General features: G+C 47.5%; 1 protein-coding gene across 1 annotated transcript in view; it reads right to left on the minus strand.

Annotated features, from left to right (window-relative positions):
- Positions 1-7,675, minus strand: part of LOC143220012 (uncharacterized) — a gene marked incomplete at its 3' end in the record, with an annotated part of 383,990 nt that overhangs the window by 219,066 nt on the left and 157,249 nt on the right. The gene's annotated exons all lie outside the window — the stretch shown is intronic.

The following is a 7,675-nucleotide window of genomic DNA, read 5'->3' on the forward strand; positions in this document are numbered from 1 at the left end:
TATTGGGTTATACAGCTTAATTCTCACATTTCGTTAGACAAGTGGTGATAATATGAGCTTGCAATTCTTCGAATCAAAAAGCTTTCACTTGAGCTTTACAGCAGTGCTACCCAACCATTTTATAGCCGCGGACCGGGCAACGTTTGATAATTTTACGGCGCCTCGATGAAATGGGGGGCGTTAATTGTTTATATTGTTGCGGTGGCTTCGACCACTTCTCGCCGGTGAGACGGTGAGCCTCGCAGAACAAATTCCAACTTTTCTTTATCACGTTGTCAACCGACGAATCGAAATACCCTTTGTGGATGATCGCTTATTCTTCGAACGCGTCCATCTCTGCTTCGGTTGGAGAACGAGATCCTGCGCGGGGATCCACTCTGTGTTGGTGCAATATTGGGTTATACAGCTTAATTCTCACATTTCGTTAGACAAGTGGTGATAATATGAGCTTGCAATTCTTCGAATCAAAAAGCTTTCACTTGAGCTTTACAGCAGTGCTCCCCAACCATTTTATAGCCGCGGACCGGGCAACGTTTGATAATTTTACGGCGCCTCGATGAAATGGGGGGGCGTTAATTGTTTATATTGTTGCGGTGGCTTCGACCACTTCTCGCCGGTGAGACGGTGAGCCGCGCAGAATAAATTCCAATTTTACTTCATCACGTCGTCCTCCGACGAATCGAAATCCCCTTTGTTGATGGCCGCGTATTCTTCTAACGCGACCATCTCAGCTTCGGTTGGAGAACGAGATCCTGCGCGGGTTCCACTCTGTGTTGGTGCAATATTGGATTGTACAGCTTAATTCTCAGGTTTCGCTAGACCTGTGGTAAAAATGCGAGCTTGCAATTCTTCGAATCAAAAAGCTTTCACTTGAGCTTTACAGCAGTGCTCCCCAACCATTTTATAGCCGCGGACCGGGCAAAGATTGAGAATTTTACGGCGCCTCGATGAGGGGGGAGGGGCGTTAATTGCTTATATTGTTGCGGTGGCTTCGACCACTTCTCGCCGGTGAGACGGTGAGCCTCGCAAAATAAATTCCTATTATACTTCATCACGTCGTCCTCCGACGAATCGAAATACCGTTTGTTGATGGCCGCGTATTCTTCGAACGCGACCATCTCAGCTTCGGTTGGAGAACGAAATCGTGCGGGGGTTCCACTCTGTGTTGGTGCAATATTGAATTGTACAGCTTAATTCTCTGGTTTCGCTAGACCAGTGCTGATATTATGAGCTTGCAATTCTTCGAATCAAAAAGCTTTCACTTGTGCTTTACAGCAGTGCTCCCCAACCATTTTATAGCCGCGGACCGGGCAACGTTTGATAATTTTACGGCGCCTCGATGAAATGGGGGGCGTTAATTGTTTATATTGTTGCGGTGGCTTCGACCACTTCTCGCCGGTGAGACGGTGAGCCTCGCAGAACAAATTCCAACTTTTCTTTATCACGTTGTCAACCGACGAATCGAAATACCCTTTGTGGATGATCGCTTATTCTTCGAACGCGTCCATCTCTGCTTCGGTTGGAGAACGAGATCCTGCGGGGGGATCCACTCTGTGTTGGTGCAATATTGGGTTATACAGCTTAATTCTCACATTTCGTTAGACAAGTGGTGATAATATGAGCTTGCAATTCTTCGAATCAAAAAGCTTTCACTTGAGCTTTACAGCAGTGCTCCCCAACCATTTTATAGCCGCGGACCGGGCAACGTTTGATAATTTTACGGCATCTCGATGAAATGGGGGGGCGTTAATTGTTTATATTGTTGCGGTGGCTTCGACCACTTCTCGCCGGTGAGACGGTGAGCCGCGCAGAATAAATTCCAATTTTACTTCATCACGTCGTCCTCCGACGAATCGAAATCCCCTTTGTTGATGGCCGCGTATTCTTCTAACGCGACCATCTCAGCTTCGGTTGGAGAACGAGATCCTGCGCGGGTTCCACTCTGTGTTGGTGCAATATTGGATAGTACAGCTTAATTCTCAGCTTTCGCTAGACCTGTGGTGATAATATGAGCTTGCAATTCTTCGAATCAAAAAGCTTTCACTTCTGCTTTACAGCAGTGCTACCCAACCATTTTATAGCCGCGGACCGGGCAACGTTCCATAATTTTACGGCGCCTCGATGAGGGGGGAGGGGCGTTAATTGTTTATATTGTTACGGTGGCTTCGACCACTTCTCGCCGGTGAGACGGTGAGCCTCGCAAAATAAATTCCTATTATACTTCATCACGTCGTCCTCCGACGAATCGAAATACCGTTTGTTGATGGCCGCGTATTCTTCGAACGCGACCATCTCAGCTTCGGTTGGAGAACGAAATCGTGTGCGGGTTCCACTTTGTGTTGGTGCAATATTGGATTGTACAGCTTAATTCTCTGGTTTCGCTAGACCAGTGCTGATATTATGAGCTTGCAATTCTTCGAATCAAAAAGCTTTCACTTGTGCTTTACAGCAGTGCTCCCCAACCATTTTATAGCCGCGGACCGGGCAACGTTTGATAATTTTACGGCGCCTCGATGAAATGGGGGGCGTTAATTGTTCATATTGTTGCGGTGGCTTCGACCACTTCTCGCTGGTGAGACGGTGAGCCGCGCAGAATAAATTCCAATTTTACTTCATCACGTCGTCCTCCGACGAATCGAAATACCCTTTATAGCAGCGTATTCTTCTAACGCGACCATCTCAGCTTCGGTTGGAGAACGAGATCCTGCGCGGGTTCCACTCTGTGTTGGTGCAATATTGGATTGTACAGCTTAATTCTCAGGTTTCGCTAGACCTGTGGTAAAAATGCGAGCTTGCAATTCTTCGAATCCAAATGCTTTCACTTGTGCTTAACAGCAGTGCTCCCCAACCATTTTATAGCCACGGACCGGGCAAAGTTTGAGAATTTTACGGCGCCTCGATGAGGGGGGAGGGGCGTTAATCGTTTATATTGTTGCGGTGGCTTCGACCACTTCTCGCCGGTGAGACGGTGAGCCGCGCAGAATAAATTCCAATTTTACTTCATCACGTCGTCCTCCGACGAATCGAAATACCGCTTGTTGATGGCCGCGTATTCTTCGAACGCGACCATCTCAGCTTCGGTTAGAGAACGAAATCCTGCGCGGGTTCCACTCTGTGTTGGTGCAATATTGGATTGTACAGCTTAATTCTCAGGTTTCGCTAGACCAGTGGTGATATTATGAGCTTGCAATTCTTCGAATCAAAAAGCTTTCACTTGTGCTTTACAGCAGTGCTTCCCAACCATTTTATAGCCGCGGACCGGGCAAAGTTTGAGAATTTTACGGCGCCTCGATGAGGGGGGAGGGGCGTTAATTGTTTATATTGTTGCGGTGGCTTCGACCACTTCTCGCCGGTGAGACGGTGAGCCTCGCAAAATAAATTCCAATTATACTTCATCACGTCGTCCTCCGACGAATCGAAATACCCTTTGTGGATGATCGGTTATTCTTCGAACGCGTCCATCTCTGCTTCGGTTGGAGAACGAGATCCTGCGCGGGGATCCACTCTGTGTTGGTGCAATATTGGGTTATACAGCTTAATTCTCACATTTCGTTAGACAAGTGGTGATAATATGAGCTTGCAATTCTTCGAATCAAAAAGCTTTCACTTGAGCTTTACAGCAGTGCTCCCCAACCATTTTATAGCCGCGGACCGGGCAACGTTTGATAATTTTACGGCGCCTCGATGAAATGGGGGCTGCGTTAATTGTTTATATTGTTGCGGTGGCTTCGACCACTTCTCGCCGGTGAGCCGCGCAGAATAAATTCCAATTTTACTTCATCACGTCGTCCTCCGACGAATCGAAATCCCCTTTGTTGATGGCCGCGTATTCTTCTAACGCGACCATCTCAGCTTCGGTTGGAGAACGAGATCCTGCGCGGGTTCCACTCTGTGTTGGTGCAATATTGGATTGTACAGCTTAATTCTCAGGTTTCGCTAGACCTGTGGTGAAAATGCGAGCTTGCAATTGTTCGAATTCAAATCCTTTCACTTGTGCTTAACAGCAGTGCTCCGCAACCATTTTATAGCCGCGGACCGGGCAAAGTTTGAGAATTTTACGGCGCCTCGATGAGGGGGGAGGGGCGTTAATTGTTTATATTGTTGCGGTGGCTTCGACCACTTCTCGCCGGTGAGACGGTGAGCCTCGCAGAATAAATTCTAATTTGACTTCATCACGTCGTGCTCCGACGAATCGAAATACCCTTTGTGGATGATCGCTTATTCTTCGAACGCGTCCATCTCTGCTTCGGTTGGAGAACGAGATCCTGCACGGGGATCCACTCTGTGTTGGTGCAATATTGGGTTATACAGCTTAATTCTCACATTTCGTTAGACAAGTGGTGATAATATGAGCTTGCAATTCTTCGAATCAAAAAGCTTTCACTTGAGCTTTACAGCAGTGCTCCCCAACCATTTTATAGCCGCGGACCGGGCAAAGTTTGAGAATTTTACGGCGCCTCGATGAGGGGGGAGGGGCGTTAATTGCTTATATTGTTGCGGTGGCTTCGACCACTTCTCGCCGGTGAGACGGTGAGCCTCGCAAAATAAATTCCTATTATACTTCATCACGTCGTCCTCCGACGAATCGAAATACCGTTTGTTGATGGCCGCGTATTCTTCGAACGCAACCATCTCAGCTTCGGTTGGAGAACGAAATCGTGCGGGGGTTCCACTCTGTGTTGGTGCAATATTGAATTGTACAGCTTAATTCTCTGGTTTCGCTAGACCAGTGCTGATATTATGAGCTTGCAATTCTTCGAATCAAAAAGCTTTCACTTGTGCTTTACAGCAGTGCTCCCCAACCATTTTATAGCCGCGGACCGGGCAACGTTTGATAATTTTACGGCGCCTCGATGAAATGGGGGGCGTTAATTGTTTATATTGTTGCGGTGGCTTCGACCACTTCTCGCTGGTGAGACGGTGAGCCGCGCAGAATAAATTCCAATTTTACTTCATCACGTCGTCCTCCGACGAATCGAAATACCCTTTGTGGATGATCGCTTATTCTTCGAACGCGTCCATCTCTGCTTCGGTTGGAGAACGAGATCCTGCGCGGGGATCCACTCTGTGTTAGTGCAATATTGGGTTATACAGCTTAATTCTCACATTTCGTTAGACAAGTGGTGATAATATGAGCTTGCAATTCTTCGAATCAAAAAGCTTTCACTTGAGCTTTACAGCAGTGCTCCCCAACCATTTTATAGCCGCGGACCGGGCAAAGTTTGAGAATTTTACGGCGCCTCGATGAGGGGGGAGGGGCGTTAATGGCTTATATTGTTGCGGTGGCTTCGACCACTTCTCGCCGGTGAGACGGTGAGCCTCGCAAAATAAATTCCTATTATACTTCATCACGTCGTCCTCCGACGAATCGAAATACCGTTTGTTGATGGCCGCGTATTCTTCGAACGCAACCATCTCAGCTTCGGTTGGAGAACGAAATCGTGCGGGGGTTCCACTCTGTGTTGGTGCAATATTGAATTGTACAGCTTAATTCTCTGGTTTCGCTAGACCAGTGCTGATATTATGAGCTTGCAATTCTTCGAATCAAAAAGCTTTCACTTGTGCTTTACAGCAGTGCTCCCCAACCATTTTATAGCCGCGGACCGGGCAACGTTTGATAATTTTACGGCGCCTCGATGAAATGGGGGGCGTTAATTGTTTATATTGTTACGGTGGCTTCGACCACTTCTCGCCGGTGAGACGGTGAGCCTCGCAAAATAAATTCCTATTATACTTCATCACGTCGTCCTCCGACGAATCGAAATACCGTTTGTTGATGGCCGCGTATTCTTCGAACGCGACCATCTCAGCTTCGGTTGGAGAACGAAATCGTGTGCGGGTTCCACTTTGTGTTGGTGCAATATTGGATTGTACAGCTTAATTCTCTGGTTTCGCTAGACCAGTGCTGATATTATGAGCTTGCAATTCTTCGAATCAAAAAGCTTTCACTTGTGCTTTACAGCAGTGCTCCCCAACCATTTTATAGCCGCGGACCGGGCAACGTTTGATAATTTTACGGCGCCTCGATGAAATGGGGGGCGTTAATTGTTCATATTGTTGCGGTGGCTTCGACCACTTCTCGCTGGTGAGACGGTGAGCCGCGCAGAATAAATTCCAATTTTACTTCATCACGTCGTCCTCCGACGAATCGAAATACCCTTTATAGCAGCGTATTCTTCTAACGCGACCATCTCAGCTTCGGTTGGAGAACGAGATCCTGCGCGGGTTCCACTCTGTGTTGGTGCAATATTGGATTGTACAGCTTAATTCTCAGGTTTCGCTAGACCTGTGGTAAAAATGCGAGCTTGCAATTCTTCGAATCCAAATGCTTTCACTTGTGCTTAACAGCAGTGCTCCCCAACCATTTTATAGCCACGGACCGGGCAAAGTTTGAGAATTTTACGGCGCCTCGATGAGGGGGGAGGGGCGTTAATCGTTTATATTGTTGCGGTGGCTTCGACCACTTCTCGCCGGTGAGACGGTGAGCCGCGCAGAATAAATTCCAATTTTACTTCATCACGTCGTCCTCCGACGAATCGAAATACCGCTTGTTGATGGCCGCGTATTCTTCGAACGCGACCATCTCAGCTTCGGTTAGAGAACGAAATCCTGCGCGGGTTCCACTCAGTGTTGGTGCAATATTGGATTGTACAGCTTAATTCTCAGGTTTCGCTAGACCAGTGGTGATATTATGAGCTTGCAATTCTTCGAATCAAAAAGCTTTCACTTGTGCTTTACAGCAGTGCTCCCCAACCATTTTATAGCCGCGGACCGGGCAAAGTTTGAGAATTTTACGGCGCCTCGATGAGGGGGGAGGGGCGTTAATTGTTTATATTGTTGCGGTGGCTTCGACCACTTCTCGCCGGTGAGACGGTGAGCCTCGCAGAATAAATTCCAATTTTACTTCATCACGTCGTCCTCCGACGAATCGAAATCCCCTTTGTTGATGGCCGCGTATTCTTCTAACGCGACCATCTCAGCTTCGGTTGGAGAACGAGATCCTGCGCGGGTTCCACTCTGTGTTGGTGCAATATTGGATTGTACAGCTTAATTCTCTGGTTTCGCTAGACCAGTGCTGATATTATGAGCTTGCAATTCTTCGAATCAAAAAGCTTTCACTTGTGCTTTACAGCAGTGCTCCCCAACCATTTTATAGCCGCGGACCGGGCAACGTTTGATAATTTTACGGCGCCTCGATGAAATGGGGGGCGTTAATTGTTTATATTGTTGCGTTGGCTTCGACCACTTCTCGCTGGTGAGACGGTGAGCCGCGCAGAATAAATTCCAATTTTACTTCATCACGTCGTCCTCCGACGAATCGAAATACCCTTTGTGGATGATCGCTTATTCTTCGAACGCGTCCATCTCTGCTTCGGTTGGAGAACGAGATCCTGCGCGGGGATCCACTCTGTGTTAGTGCAATATTGGGTTATACAGCTTAATTCTCACATTTCGTTAGACAAGTGGTGATAATATGAGCTTGCAATTCTTCGAATCAAAAAGCTTTCACTTGAGCTTTACAGCAGTGCTCCCCAACCATTTTATAGCAGCGGACCGGGCAACGTTTGATAATTTTACGGCGCCTCGATGAAATGGGGGGCGTTAATTGTTTATATTGTTGCGGTGGCTTCGACCACTTCTCGCCGGTGAGACGGTGAGCCTCGCAGAATAAATT

This window comes from Lasioglossum baleicum, unplaced genomic scaffold (genome assembly GCF_051020765.1).
Source record: "Lasioglossum baleicum unplaced genomic scaffold, iyLasBale1 scaffold0130, whole genome shotgun sequence".
NCBI lineage: Eukaryota > Metazoa > Arthropoda > Insecta > Hymenoptera > Halictidae > Lasioglossum > Lasioglossum baleicum.